At 23.8% G+C, this 16,401-nt stretch overlaps 1 protein-coding gene across 2 annotated transcripts in view; it reads right to left on the reverse strand.

The window, feature by feature from the left end:
- The window catches only part of LOC122853986 (protein phosphatase 1 regulatory subunit 7-like), a 71,083-nt gene that overhangs the window by 36,623 nt on the left and 18,059 nt on the right, over positions 1–16,401 (reverse strand). For both annotated transcript variants that reach the window (XM_044154400.1, XM_044154408.1), the window contains one exon: positions 637–708. The gene's annotated coding sequence lies outside the window, so the exon portion shown is untranslated. The remainder of the gene's footprint in view (positions 1–636; positions 709–16,401) is intronic.

The following is a 16,401-nucleotide window of genomic DNA, read 5'->3' on the forward strand; positions in this document are numbered from 1 at the left end:
CAAGAAAGTAAGAGAAGACACACACACACATTTATTCACTCACTCACTCAATGACTGTGGGATCAATTCCCGATTGACTCTGACAACTGGGATTGCCTTATTCAGGGATACTTCAGGAATTAATAGAAAAGTATTTCATATATACATATGCGTATAAATAGAAAAACCTACACATATTCAATTTGATCTGATATATATATATTTTATAAATATAAAAAATAAAGATTCAAGTTTTTTGATTAGGTGAATATATAACAGAGTTTCATCTTCAACAAACTCATCACTATTAAACTGACGTTTTTATGTCATTCCAGTATATTTTTTTAAATCTTATTCATTGATGATATATATTTTAGAAAAATTATTTTCTCATTGTAATTGGTTTATTTCAATAAAAATATATTTTAAATTAATATAAATCAACGAATTTTAGACTTTTAAATTTCGATTTCTATTTGATTTCTACAGCTGAATTCAGCTGAATAGATAATTTGGCGTATTAAAATTTTAGGAAATATAATTTTTCATAAAGAAAAAAAATTAATTAGCTATACACCCAAGTAAACACAAGTTTGAATGACTTGAAAAATTTTAAAGTCATTTAAAAATTGAAATAAAAAAATTGTAAAAACTCACCATTATTGCAGTTAGCGATGATGAAAATTCTAGATGAATATTATCAGCTTGTTCCATTGAAATTCTCACAATCTGCAACAATAATTAAAAAAACAATTTTATTATTTAAAATAAAAAATTTATCTCAAGATGATTATATTATTATTTTAATATCAATTTATGACAATTGATCTTATTCTTTCTAATTTTATTTAAACCTTGAAAGATCCTTATAACTAAGAGATGGTCGCACCCAATAATTTAAATAACATAAACATATATTATTATGCATTGTGTATATCAATAATTTATTTATTTATATTTTATTAAATAAAAGCATAAACAAATTTATAATTAAAATTAATTGCTATGAATTTTTTATGTTATTTTACATTAAAAATTTGTATAAAATATTAAATTCAATTGTCACTATGTTTTATGTGGAATAATAATTTATATCAAGAATATATTATATTCAAATCATAGAGTCACATATTTGATACAGTATGAGGATTCATCTTTGCATATCAATTAACCTTGTTACAGTATATTGTATATAAAAAAAAAAATATATATATACACAAACAAATACGCAACACATGATTGATATATATATACTTAATAAATAATATATACACACGGTGATTAGTTTTCAGTGTCGTGCAGTTAACTATTCCGTTGGATATTACATATTTATGAGATATTTTTATGATGATGATGATGATGATGAGGGTGGTGAATCTTATACTGATGAGAATCAAGATGATATATTTATCGATGTGGAAAATAAAAAACAGAAATAATTAAAATGACATATATATATTTTTTTTCAATTTTTTTTATATTCAACATCTAGGTAACTTTGATGCAATATAATGAAGCATGATTTGAATTTTTGATGAGCCATATATAGGTATGATAAATTGTGATAAATAATTAAAATGAATTTGATGGTAGGTCAATGAATTTGACATTTGACCTGCCGGAATCTAAGCTATAGCATCAATGCCCCTGGGCTAAGAAAGGAAACCGTATTAAGGCTTCTTGAATCATCATCATCATCATTTATTTCGTTATATTATTTTTTGTCAATATGTTTTTTAAAATTTATAAGTGGCAAACATGACTGTAATATATATTAAAATTGTTTTTTTTTCAAATAGAAAATAATTATTTGTAATTATTTATTATTTAAAATATATTTCTTAAAAAAAAAAAAAATCTTGTTATATTTATTTATCAAATAATTTATTTATTTATGTCAAATAAATAAAACTTTTTCAAAAATATCTCAACAGTAAAATTAAGAGCTATTTTTTTTTTTTATTTTTAATTGGAATATATGTTGATGAACCTACGCACCAAAAAAAAAAAAAAAAAAAAAAAATCTCAAATTGTCAAAACGACAAGAATTTCATGTCACTAGAAATTTTAAATCATAAAAAAAAAATTTATATACAAGTGAAAAGCGTTCAACAAGAAAATTAATTAAACCTAATTTATAATAAAAACTTTTTCTATCAATTTTTTTTTTTCCATTTCATTATTCATTTAAATATTATTATTATTATTATTTATTATTTATTTATATTATATATATATTTTTTTTTTCGTCATCTTAATCAACTCTCTTTTGAATACATTGTATATTGAGTTTTTTAATCACTTTTTTTTTTCTTTTTTTTTTTTTTTTCATTTTTTTATTCTGTTCTCTTTTTAGTTGTGGTTAATTCAAAGAGCTTGATTCTACAAATATTTATGTAACGGATTGCTCACAACACACTGACCAACAAGTTGTATATATACTTCTGAAGAACAATATTAAATAGTCCGTGTCGCATTGTGAGAGCGACGACGACCAACACACTCAATGATTAATGAAATAACCAAACCACCAGAAATATAATTAATGATGCGGCAAGAAGAAAATGAGATTTCTACATGGCTTGTACATAGATTAAATCCTTGTCCTATCTAGCCTGAAATGTACTTCCGCTCCGCTTTCTATCGCAATCTTCTTTGCAATCAATTGTACTTCACTGCCCTCGAGGGTTATACTGTCCTGTGTGTGTCCAAGCTAGCTTGTCTTAGCAAGCGATCTTGTTTGAAAGCCTATATAACCGTAACTTAAATATATTTATTAAAAAATAAAAATATATATATATACTCGTCATAAAAAGATTTACGATTAAATCCAATATCTAGCTAAAAGAATCTCATTGTCCAGCTCCTGCTGATTTTGTACTATACATCAGAAAGTTGTTTTTATTTTTAATAAATTTATATAAATATCAAAGAATTTTGATTAGTCATATAATTAGTTTTTAATGAATGAAAAAAAAAAAATATAATATCTATATACCCATCTCTTATTAACCTTATATATATAACAAAAATATTTTTGTCGATTAATTGAAAATAATTATATTTTTAAAATTTAAATCTAAATTCATTATCTAATATTATATTGCCATTTTAAATAAAAAATTGTAGACATATATATCATTCTGTGAATTTCAAAGATTACCCTGGGAATGGAATTTACATTAAAATCATTGCCATGAACTTTGAAAAATACGTACAATATAATATATTTAAGTTAACAATCTTTTAAAAAGTTGTATATATTACTGATAAAAAATATCGATATTCGCAATGAAAAAAAATGAAAAAAAAGTATACAATATATTCATAAAATTGCAGTAAATATATAAAATAATTTTTATATTTCTATTTCATCTTCATTTTCATGTTATTTTGAATTATTTTATTTTTCAAAAGATTAAAACCCTACGGGTTTTTTGTAGTCACGTAACGGAGCATCATCAGTTTGACTTTTTTTTTTTAAATATATTTATATATATTGAGGTCCATGGGGTCCAAATGCATTAGGACGAGTCTTGAAACAACGAGGGGATGTTGCCGATACCGGTGACGACTCGTGATTGCCCCAAGAAGGGAAAGGTGTGGCATGCTGGCGCACTCACTGATTTATAAGGCTAAATTCCTTTACCGCTTCGCAGCACAGTATTATCTAGCTATCCATATACCATTAGAATTCAAAGAGAGAGAGAGAAAGAGAGAGAAAGAGAGAGAAAAGACTTGGAAATATAAACCGCCTACAACTTTTTTTTTATTTTTTTGCAAAGAGGGTATATCTTTACATGTATATTTCACTTGAAACTATACCAAATGTCTATTTAAAATAAACTTGAAGATATACTTTTTTTTTTTTTTTGATAAAAAAACTTAAATAATTTTATTAGATGATTATTGGTCAAAAATATATTGCTCATAGACATGTTGTGTAATGTGTCTTCTGGCTATGTGTTACCAAAGATTATATTGTAATTTGTAACACACTTCCGATATTATAAATTTATTTATAACTTGTATATATATATATTGATATATATCATCTGACATAAAGAGATGGAAGAGTGTATAAGAATGTTGATTTTATAAAATAAATATATAGGTATAAAACACTTTCGCTTTTAATATTAAACTGTGTCCATGTGCAATATTGGTGATCAACATTTCGGAACAATGCCCAGCGGCCTTGATGCTGATCGACAGTCTGTTTAATGAATATAGGTAGCAAACTATATATAAGATAATACCGAACATTTTATTATTATGCTTTATTGCATCACAAAAAATTCAGGATGCATATACTAGATTAGATTTTTTTTTTTCCTTTTTTTTTTTAATTTCATTTTCTAATCTATGACTATCTATGTATATATATTTTTTTTTTACCTACTATTATTATTAGTATATTGTTTTTAATTTATTTATTTATTATTACTAGGTTGTACCTGAGCTTCACACGTTTGTGGACATATGTTTGTACATATAGCCATTCATGAATATTTCTAAGCTAAAATTTCATGAAATTATACTTCTACACTGAGAAAAAAAAATAACAATTTTTACAACTAAAATCAAATAAAAATTACTGTGCTGCGTAGTAAAGGCCGGGTATTTTGTAAGTTTAACATATATTACAATGGGAACAATAATTTTTACCCTTCGTGCCATTTAATTATTGTATTTTTGGACAAAATTTACCATGCTAAGCACAGTAATTTTAACTATACATACTACAATTAAAAAATATAGTGTCGATAAATAAAGTTTGATGTATTACCAAAAATTTTTATTATTTGAATTAATAAAAATTCCAAATATATTATCTTTTTTTAAATATTGCTTAAAAAATAAATGAAAGGGAAATTAAATAACGATACTCAAAATAAAATTTTTATTTAATGTATTTTTTTATATCCAATTTTAACAAATAAATTTGTATTTAGGTTTGTGTTATATAAGTTAACTTATAATTATATATTTTATTAAATCTAAATTTTTCACGACAAAATTTTTATTAACTTCATAATGCTCGGTGTGTTCATTTAAAAAATACAGCTAATAATTTTGTTATAAAATAATATTGTGGATGTCAGAAAATATTTGTTTATAATATGAAAAATTGAGACCATCCTCACTGCTATCAAATTCACGATAAAACAAATTCACTGTACATAATTATGTTCACACTTCCATTTTTCACTAGTGATATCTATAAATAATTAGCGAGTAAAAAGTACTCAAGTCGTAGATTTTTCTTAGATAACTGCACTTTTTATTCATTGAATTAATTAAATATCAATATTATGTATAATTACGGAGGCCGTTAGACCGTTGGACGCAAATACCTAAATGTGCGTCTCTTACAATAACAAAAATAACAAAAGCCTGACACGATAATTTATCGAACAGCGCCGAAGATTACCGAGGGTTGAATTTTACCATGCTGCAGAGTAATGTTTAGTGTTCAGCACAATAAAAATTATCCAAAGCTCAGTATTTTATTTGAATAAAACTGTAATAATTGTATTAAGCTTATCAATATTTGTTATACCAATAAATACTACCCTGGCATATCCCAATTTTTACTGTGCTGCAAAGTAATTTATATAATCTAAACAATAATTTTTATATATCAGAACATGAAAAAACCCCAAAATCGAGTTTTACCCGACGATTACCCTGCTAGCATAGTAAAAATTGTTATTTTTTTTTCTCAGTGTATACAAAAAGTTTTAAATTGTAATTGTAACTAGATGTATAATGTAATGTAAAATAGAAAAACAAAATCTGTTCTAAGATTATTCTATTGTAACTAATTTTACAGTGAAAAATAAAAATTTTTCAGTGTAAAATTGGCTACAACAAAGTGATCATTCTTTAGAATTTTGATTTTTAATTAATAAATTGAAAGTTTATAAAATATTCAATTTTTATTGTAATTATAATTAATTTTTATTGTTATTTTAATATGCTCTGGAGATAGTATCACTAGAAATTTATCAATATATGTGTGTGAGTCTACTGAGTGTGTTTGTATGAAGTGACAGGGATCGTCGTGTCGCCCCACAGTGGGCGGACTTTCTATATACGCGCATGCCAGATGATCCTAGATAAATATATTTAAGTACTTACTTACAAGTACATATAGTCACAAGCTTTGATAACTCAAATTGAATGATTTTTTTTTTATTTAAAAATTTATAAATAACAATTTGATAATTCAAAAACTACAAGCCTATTAAGGACTATATACATAATCATATTTAAGTGAAAAAAGCTCTTTTTTGTCAGACATTATTTAAACATTTTAATAATAATTAATTTTAATATATATTATTATTTTTAATTAATAGTTTTTTAAATAATTTTCATTGTATTATTGTAATTCTATTATTATAATGCTTGAATGTAATTTTTTTTTAATTTTTTTTTTTTTTAAGTGAAAATATTCGTATATAGTCAGACATTATTTGAAATTTGAATGAAAACCATTTTTAAATACATTTTTTTCAATTAATTTTCAATGATAAATTTATTATTATTCACTTGTTTAAATAATCATGTCATTTAGAGCCTTTTCTTCACATAGAATATAGAAATGATAAACTTGCAAATATTTTCATCAAAAAAAGAAAAAAAAAGCTTCTATGACTTTATCACAGTACATAAAACCCTTACTAATTTTCATATAAAATTTATATATAATTTTTTTAAATTACCCAAGTTTAATAATCATTATATCATATTATTGAAATATAATTAATAATTTTATGGTTCAATTACTGACAGTCCACTCTAACATTTATTCATCATAAAAATAAAAAAGTTTGCATATATATGCATTGCTACTAAATGAAGAAAAAAAAAAAATTTAATCACGCAAATAAACAAGTATATATATATATAGTGCACCTTGTGTATATGTAAGGAGGTTATTCCCGATAACCCGGAGTGTGTTTGTGTCCCGTCTCTAAATTTCACGGTGCTGTGCGCGCAAAAGAGTAAAAAACGAAACGAAAAAAAAAAAAACCCACAAAGATTGAAAGAAAGAAATAGTGTATATAAAATAAAAAAAAATAAAAAACTAGTGAGCAAACGAGAGGTAGAGATAAAAGAAAATGCAGGGTATAAAAGTAAGCATATATATATCTAGGAGGAAAAAAAAAATAAAATATATAAAACGAACGGATCCGGATCGCCTCGTGCGGAGGCTGACAGAGTCACGTTGCTCAGACTGCAGTCGCCTTGTTGTTGTTGGTTGTGCGGTGATCTAGCTCTCTCTTGCACTGTACAATTGTAATATACATATACAAGTACCTAGAAGTTCAATTCACTATTGCCCGCTTTCCGTGACACGCCCTGGACTTGATAACACCCACACTAATACATAACGACGATAAGACTCATGACTATCAGTAAATACACATATAGATGTGCGTCTTGTCGGCTTGTCTTTCGCAATTTTATATATACACATACATACATATCAATTATTTAAAAATAAAAATATATTTATAAACATAATAAAAATCAATGTTGTATATTTAACATCAATAAAATTTCTATTATAAATAAATTTAAAAAAAAACAATAAATACATTTTTTATTGTTATGTTAAAATCAAAATAATAATTTACTATTTTTTTTTCAATCATTTTAAATAGTTATTATTAAGTCAATAAAAAATAAAATAATATTATTAATTTGTATATTAAATTTTAAATATAAATTTGTTGAATAGTTAATGGCAATTCATAAATTTTAAATATTTATCTAACTTTTATATCAAAATATAATTTTCTAAACTCTTGTATATATGATTTTTATTTTTTATTAATTTACATATATTTATATGTGTATCAAAAACAATTGCACATATATACATATATGTGTGATTTTAATTTATGAATATTATCAACAACTCATACATTTAATAATATATTATATTTATTTTTTTTTTCATTAAAATATGTTATTATATTTTTTTTCATTTAAAACTTCAAGATTTGTCAAAACGTAAATGTCAACGTCAATATATAATACTGTATATGATTATATGCAAAAAAAAAAAAAAAAAATTAAAAAAATATATGGTCACGCTCGTTAACCTGATGGAAATTATTTCCACTTGATTCTGGGACATTTCTTCGTTGTAAAAAAAAAATTAAATTAAAAAATAAATAATAATAATAATAACAAAATTGTACGTTTGGGTTCAAAAGTCAGAGTCGAAAAATTCAAAATGAATTTGTGTTGGTTGATTTTTTATATATATTTTTTTTTCTTGTTCAGTTTGTTGGTTGGGTGTAATTAGTAATTACAGAATACAAGCATATCATACTGGGGCCATGTGAAATCTTGCTGGGTACCGTTAATGGTCATCAGGTGCCCCTGGATATATGTATTAAATAAAAATAAAAAATTTGTTTTCACATTTTTTTTAAATACATAAAAAAAAAAAAAATGATTTAATATAAATTATAATAATAAATATATATTTTAAAAATTACAAGTGGAAAATTAATTTTATTATTCATTTAAACCGCACGACAAAATTAATTATTGGAAAATTCAGGAAATCAATCAACTTGGATTCTTGTTGTTTTTTTTTTTTTTTTATTTTAAATTTCTATTAAATTTTTTTTTTTTTATGGTAGTATGCATCACGCATCATTGCCAGGTGTTGGGGACGCGACATTGAAGCGTTAAAGTCCGTTGTTCAATTGACTTTTATGGTGATTCTTTCATGGCCTAACATTTTTTTTTTTAACTTTTGTTCTCAATTTTATTTTTTTCTTTTATTCTAATCTTCAAAGGACTATAACTGACTCAATTGGAGACACATCGTCATGGCCAAAAGTTAAATAAAAAAAAAAAAAAAAGATATAAAACAAAGACGACAAAAATAAACGGAATCTTGATACGGATAAATAGTTATATAGAGGAAATAAAATTGTCAAGTATATAATTAACAGAAAAAAATATTAACTTATTTTTATGATAAACACAATAATTAAAAAAAAATTAAATTAACAAATGTAAGATTCAGTAACACAGATATTTTATTATAAAGTGCAAAAACTTTGATGAAAGCCATCAGAATATTTGCACTTCTTTTCTGCAATCGCACGTCTTCACCTACGCCCCGACGGAAATTGAAATTCACTTTAATGATCCTTAATTTCTTTTAAATCATTTTCATTATAAATAAATACATCTATGAACAAATTAACCATAAAACTTTGAGTCATCTTTAAATACTTTTTATCCATCAGAATGCTTCAATAATTTTTTTTTTTTTCAAATAATCTCAACTACTTTTATATATCAGCGATTGATCTAAATTTAAAAATTTCATATTACATTTATTTAGAGACTTGAATAAACTTTAAAATGATGTATCAATAGCCTACGCAAAAATAAAAAAAATAAGCCAGTCGGCTGTCAAATCAAATAGCAAATTTATCAAAAAAAAAAAAAAATATTTATATTAAGTGATTTGTGACACACGAAAAATAATATTATTTTATTGAGTTATAATTTTTTTTCAATTGAAAAAAAAAAAAGGTGGCTTCTTGAGAGAGTGTTCTCCTTTCAAATTTCAATATTTCTAACGCAATAATTTTGGATAAGCATCGATGAAGGAAGTTGACGATTGGAGAGGGGAAAAAATCAATGAAGCAAAAAAAAAAAGAAAAATATAAAACGTGCTGGTATGTAAAGTAGATGATTGGAGGCGCGGTAATATACATTAATAAAATATATAAGAAAAAAAAACTAAACAAATTGTGAAAAAGAAAAAAAAAAAAAAATTTATGAAAGCGAAAACTTGAGATCAACGGCAGTAGGCATATCAATGATCAATGATTTTCGATGCGTGGCGTCTATTGGCTCCTATATATATATTTGCCGCAAAGTCACTCAGCATGACACGTAAATAATAAGACGCGTGGCCATCATTGACAATGATTAATAATAATTTTTATTGATTTGTGTCACTAAATTGGTCTGTCATCATTCTTATGACAACATTGCTAATAAGTTTTAAAAAATTTTATATATCTATTTTTTCTTTAGATATATATTTTTTTATCCTTTCTAAAGATAAACGCACACACAAAAATAAACATATAATTTTTCAACATTTGACATCTCTTTATCATCATTAAAAAAAAGAAATAAAAAAAAAAAAATCAAATTAAAAACACAATATAAATCATTGACATATATATATATGTAATTCATTGATTTAATTTCAAATGACAAATGTTAATCTGTTGTTACATTGTAAAAAAAAAAAAAAATGAAATAAATTCTTACGAAATATATGAGATGAAAAAACAGCTGGAGTAATTTGAACCCCGAGGGAAGAAAAAAATTATACATAATATATATTTATATATAAGATTGTTACCAAAATATAACAGAGAAGTTACTTTCTCAGTTACACTTTTAAAAGGGCAAGTGTATTTATTTTACAATATTATAAATTTTCATTTGTGACAGCGTGGAATCACAATTGTCACACTAATATATATTCGTTTTTTTTTTTTTTTTAAATTATATATTAATATTTAATTATTTTTTGTATCCACAAATTTGTTAATAATTACTTGGCTATCTTTTTTTTTTTTAAATTTTCTAATCAACCTTTGACACTAAATTTCTCATCAAAGAGAAAAACATATTGTATGAAGAAAAAGTTGATGATGCATTTTGCTGCAGTATCTGTTCATCAAAAATTATTAATTTCTTTATTTAATTATTTATTAATAAATATATATAATGATTAAAATAGGGTAGTAATAGAAAATCAATAGCCAATCAATTTTATAAATTTTTTTTTTTTTTCATAGATCATTATAGAATTTATAATATCTCCATGAAAACTTCATGAAAACTTCATGTTAAATTTAACAATTATTATTATTATTATTATAAACCAATACTTAGTTGTAAATAAATTTATATATTCAATACATATAAATTTATAACTATAAACCTCAATCTATCTATCTCAACAACGAGAGTGGCAGAATCACGACAAGATCAACGGGTGGTTGAGACGAAGAGGTAAAGAGGGAACAACTTAGAAAGTGAAAATACTCAGATACAAGTTTTTAGAGCCCCACCCTGGCGTGGTCTTTTCATCAATATATATGTTTATACATATATATATATATATATATAAAATGTACACACATAAATAACTTGGAAAAATAAGAAAAATCAGACTAAAAAAAAAAAAATATATAGATAAATAAAAATTATATCTACACTTATTATATATTGGGATAGGTTCAGTCCACTGATTTTATAAAACTTGAATTTTCATATTTATATATGAAAATAAATTGCAATATAATAATGTCATCAAGCACTACAAATAAATTGATAAAAAAGAAAATATATTTTTTATTAAAAATAATAATTAAGAGAATTGTTTTTTCATATTTTAATAATAATTGTATATACTTGACGTTAATTAATTTGAAATAATTAAATATATTAAATATTTATATATATAATGTTAAAATTTATATATATATTTATTTATTTATTCTATTTTTGGTTGTAAAAAAGACGAAAGAGAAAGAGCCGCGTTTAAATAGTATAACTTTGTTTAAATTGTCACAATGTATTTAACTATTTTTTTTTCTTCATTTTTCTTTTAATCACAAGGAATAGTTACATTCATACATATATGTATGTACATTTATTACATTTTGTAGGATATAAAATATTGTTCCTGGATAGAAGGGGAGTTGTATATTGCAGAAGGCGGACCTATAGAAAGTAAAACCGAGGACAAGGCGCGAAAACCGACCCCACCCTCATTATTGAATCTCAATCTTGATAAGAATTCTTGATTTAATTCACTATTTTTATATTATTTTATTCTTTTTTTCATCATTAAAAATATTTTTATTATATTTTTTCTATATTAAAAAAAATAAATAACTTTTTTTAAATAAAGTATATGGAACCAGATGGTATTGCTGGTTCCTTAAATGGAATCAAAGTTAGTCAAGTCTATCAGGCGCAAATAGCTTTTTTATCCCTGAGAAAAGTTTTAAAATATATCTCACGATAAAATAATCCAACATTTAAGCTATATTTTCTTATTTTTAATTTAAAAAAAAAAGTAAATATATTTATTTGAATAATTTTCAGTATAAAAAAATTTTAAAAAAATTTGTAAAACAAGAATTTAAACTAATTATTACAAACAAGGATTAATGATCAATCAATTTGTCTTGGTCTTGTGTGTATTATTTTAACATGGGCATTAAAAAAAGAAAAAAGGTATAAATAATAATACAACAATTATTTAAGTGTAATCGCATCAAAGTTGGCATTTCAAAAACTTTGATAATTTATCAAATCGCTTTGATATTTACACGTGTTAAAGCCTCGTCACGTATGTCAAATGAATGAACCATATTAGCATCAAACTGACGTACTACTTGTTGATCAACTGTCTTGAGAATTGGCATCAAGGCTATTGAAGCATTGTCCCGGACATTAAACGATCGACTTGTATATGTCAAAGAGGCCTTGTCCAGCTTGGCTACTATAACTATTTTTTTTTTTTTTCTATTTTTTTTTATATACTCTTGTTTAGTCATCCTCAGACATTACGCTTGAATGCATGTATCCAATATAATTTTTTATCAAACTCGACCCCAATTAGTTTCTTTTTTTTTTTTTTTCAAATTTTAAATAATTATATTTTTTTTTTATTTTAAATATTCATATTTTCATTCATTAAATAATTTCTCATCTATCCTTTAACAAATAAATAAATAAATAAATAATGAAAATTATTTAAAGTTTAATGATATTCCATTGAGAAAATATTCATTGTTGTTATATAAGACAAAGTGTGACATTAAATCGAAATGTTTTCTAGACATTAATAATATTGATGCTATAATATCAAAATAATAATAATAATAATAAATAATTTAGAATGATGTTTATAACAATGTCCCCTACGCTAAATAATTTTATTTTTATTTTGTTATATTGCATAGATAAATTTTATATATGAATAAAAAAAAAAAATTAATAATAAAAATAAAACTGTCTATCACAATATGGGCGTTAACATAATTTTGTGTGATGTGTTGGTAATGTGTACATCTTGACGACAGTTATAAGTAAATGCATTATGTTTATATTTTATATTATATATTTATATGCGAATGCATTTACGGATATCATGTTGGTGCTCCTCCCACTGTGAAACTTAACGGTTTGTTAACTAATCCAAATGTATTTCCGACTCTTCTACTTGACAATAATTTCTTTTCTTTTTATTTTTTATATTTTAAATTTAAAAAAAAAAAACATTTAATCCCTTCATCATCAAGACATGCTTAAAAAGAAAATCATGTTTCATGTTAAATCCTTTCTTGACCTTAATATTATAATCAAAATAAAATTTGAAAATAAAAAAAAAAAAAAGAGAAATGAATATTTGCATTATTATTTTACAAAAATAATCACTAATTATTTGACACCGATGATTTAACTTTTAAAATATTCTTTTAAACTTTTGGTTTTTATTTATTTTTTTTTTGTTTCTTCAATTTTTAAAATGCACATTTATATTGAGGAAGGAAGAGACGTGCGCACGTTTTTTTACTGAAAAGATTTAATGGCATTTTGAAGTGACTTTATTTGCACGATATGTCCAAGTGAAAAACAACCACTTGATGAAATAAATTATGGTAAATGTTATGTTGTTTGATAGTTGATTTGTAATATCCAAAATTTTAATTTTCTCATTTGATTTTTTATTTATTTATATTTTTTTTCACGTCAGCTAATCGTAAAATATCTCTCATAAGATTTTTTTTTTTTTTTTTAGATTTTGCAAGATAATAATAGTATATGAATAGTAAAAAATTTTTTTTTTTCTATTTCAATTCGAGTGGGTAGTGAATGAATTTTCATGGGGGCTTTGATAGGATTTTCATTTGTATTTTTTTATCGTAAATTTTATTTTGCAAACTTACAATAGAAACTAACTGACTTTCTCTCCTTTTTTTTTTTTTCATTTAATTTTTCTAAATTGTTTTTAATTTTAAACAAAAATATAAACTATTTATAATATAAAAAAATAAATTATATTAAACAGTGTGTCATCTTGCACAATGTTGAATAAAAAAAAATTTTTTTATTGTAATAATAATGTGACTTTATAATCTCTGTAAACTTTTGATCCTTATTTAATAAATCCACATCATGTTGACCTAATTTAAAATATATATATACTTGGTAAATAACGATGATACAATTTTCATTGTAAATCAGGGTGGCAACGTGATTTTAAACTGATTATTATATTTGATTGACTAAAAAAAAAAAAAAAAAAAGCTGCTGTATTTACACCCGTATTTAGATTAATGTCTTGAAAAATTTTGTAACACGTTAACTACCATCAGGCATTTATACTACTGATTTACTTGTCTTTTATTTTTATTTTTTTTTCTATATACCATAAGTAAAACATCTTGATTTTTCATTTACTTATTTATTTTTCAATTTATTTTAAATACATTTTATCTCGTTTTTTATATGTTGTAATAATAACCCTCAAACAAGTTAACAAAAAAAAAAATAAATAAAATAATTTATCATCAGTAATTCAAATGAATGTCTCGTTACAATGATTTTTAAAATCTTTTAATGGCATGATGGTATTTGTGTAGGCGAATTTTATAAAGACACATTGATTACACATGTTGGATGTCTATTTAATTTAATTTTTTTTTTCTATATTTATTATTTAAATTTAATCAAAATATTTATAATCAATAGTTTAAATAACAACGACAATGAAAATTCCGCATGTTTTAAATATTTGAATAAACTAGGTGGATGATTATTGAATTAATATGCGACAAAAAATATTATTTTATATCGAATAAATTGATTGACGATATTTTTTTTTTTTTATTTGCACAATTGAATGTAAGAAGATTGTATTGTTTTTCAACAATGGACTCGTAAATATTTTTACCGATTATATGTATAAACGTGTGTCAGTGTGTGTTATAAAAAAAAGAAAAAAATTTTTTTTTCGCTTTTTCATTTTATGTGATAAATAACTTCAAGTTTTTCTAAACTTTTTTTCTTTTTGTTTTTTATAACTCTTTCTTTTTTGATTTCTTTTTTTTTTCATATACTCATGAAATTTATTTTTAGACAAATTTTCCACGAGTCACCTGCACGTGCGTTTTTTGATCTTTGTACCAAGTCGACTGTAACAGTGTCGAAATGTCATGCAGACAAGAGATAAAAAAAAAAAACTAGATTAAAAAAAAAAAAAAAAGAAAAGATCTAAATGATAGAATTCTAGAATTAACGGGTCCTCTGTTCAATTTCTTGTTTTTACGCTGTTCTTTATTTTATTTATATATTTTTTTTTTTTTTATTTAAAAAGTTTATTTCATTTTCTCAACTTGCTTTTACTTGCAACGCCCATAAGACCAGATAATAACTGTGTCAAGACGCTCTAGATCTCCTGGCTGTTTGTTCATTGCGCAACATATCATGGAAACAAGAACGGGAATCAAGAGGTCCATGCGATACCTGATGGTGCACGAATAATGTGATCCTTACTGTCTTTTATATTAAAAAATTCCAGTATGCGGGTATGTAGTGTATATTTATCTCCTCAATTTACAATCCCAATAAGTTAAAAAAAAAAAAACAAAACAGTGATACATAATTTATTTTTCAAGCTAATGTAAATTTTAAATAAATAAATAAAAAACGATGAATTTCATCTTATACAAGACATAATTTTCTAATCATTAATTTGTCATTTATATTAATTAATAATACAAATACCGGAAATTCATATTGACTACCTCAACTAACTGACAAAAGAAACAAACATAATTGCAAGAAAAAAAAAACAATAAAAACAAGGAAACAATGAACAAATTTATTGGCAAAAAAGGAAAAAATAAAAATTATACGAGAAAACCGTAACAACGAGTCCGAGGTTAAAGTTGTAAAAATAATTTGTCATTTACATTTGTTGTTGTTGTTGGTCAAGATGATAAAGACGAAGAAAAAAAAATATATATATTAACAAAGTTGTTAATATAATAAAGAAAAAAATAAAATAAATAAATAAGCATGAATGTCCGAATGAAGTCCAGGTCCTAGGCTAACTGACTGAATGCTGCTTCGGGTGACTGGGTGTAAGTATATAGTTATCCTTTCAGTATATATGCGAGGATACATACACTCCAAGATGATAAAGTAAAATGATGTTAGTGTGATATTTTTTGTTGTAGTATTAGTAAGATGATGATGATTATTATTATTAAAATTATTATTATTGTAGTGGGGTATCAATACAGTTGCAAATGTTGAATTAGTTGTGGT

The sequence above is a fragment of the Aphidius gifuensis genome, linkage group LG1 (genome assembly GCF_014905175.1).
Source record: "Aphidius gifuensis isolate YNYX2018 linkage group LG1, ASM1490517v1, whole genome shotgun sequence".
Classification (NCBI taxonomy): Eukaryota; Metazoa; Arthropoda; class Insecta; order Hymenoptera; family Braconidae; genus Aphidius; species Aphidius gifuensis.